We start from the raw sequence: 887 nt of genomic DNA on the forward strand, positions 1-887 counted from the left end.
GTTGTGGGGCTGTGGGGAGGTGTGAGGGCTGCTGAGGCTGGGGCTGAGCATGCAGGGAGAGGGGGCCCAGGGGTGCAGGAGCAGAAGGGTCAGGGGAGTTAGGCTCACCTTGCCAGCAGGAGCAGGAGGAGAAGGTGTGAGGAGAAGTGTGTGAGGGACAGAGGCTCTGGGCCATCTTTTATGCTGGTCCTGGAGGGGTGGGACTGCCTTGTCCCATGGCCTTGGGGCATTTTTCAGGCAGTGGCTATTTTTTGGCCCAGCCTGGTGAGTCATGAGGTGGGGAGTGTTTTCTTTCCTGCAATTCTGCAATTCTTTGCTCTTCCCTTGATGCTGTGTCCATCTGACCTTGGCATAACCTCTTAGTTGAGAGAATTAGTGACCACTGTATCCTTGTTGACATCAAGTGTCAGGACATGTTGAAGATTCAACAAGATCTCTGGAGAACTGGGTACCCAACACTAGGTCATGCCATGGCTTATTGACAACATCTCCTACTTGCATTTTTCCTCCTGCCTGACATTCCAGGTCCCTAGTTTCTTCTCATTTTAAGGATGTTCCAGTCTTGTCAGTGTCATGGTCTCTCTGAGTTGCTCTTGTTCAGCCATGTCCATCTCCTTGTTCCTCTGTGGAGTCACAACAGTGGTGGGTGAAAAGATGGACACTGCCCTCAATCCACTTGTATTTCTTTTCCTAATTCTGTCCTTGCAACTGCTGGAGTTTGTTGCAGCAGAAGGTACATGGCAAAAGGGTGGGTTAATCAATGGATGAGGAATTGTTCTACTCAAACGTCTTGTTCTTCTTACCCTTCACCCGTTTTCCTTTTCATGGGTCAGGCAGAACCCAGCACTGTGACCCCACAGTGTGACCGTCACGGGCCCAGATGAGAC

Source organism: Parus major, chromosome 2 (assembly GCF_001522545.3).
Source record: "Parus major isolate Abel chromosome 2, Parus_major1.1, whole genome shotgun sequence".
Lineage (NCBI taxonomy): Eukaryota > Metazoa > Chordata > Aves > Passeriformes > Paridae > Parus > Parus major.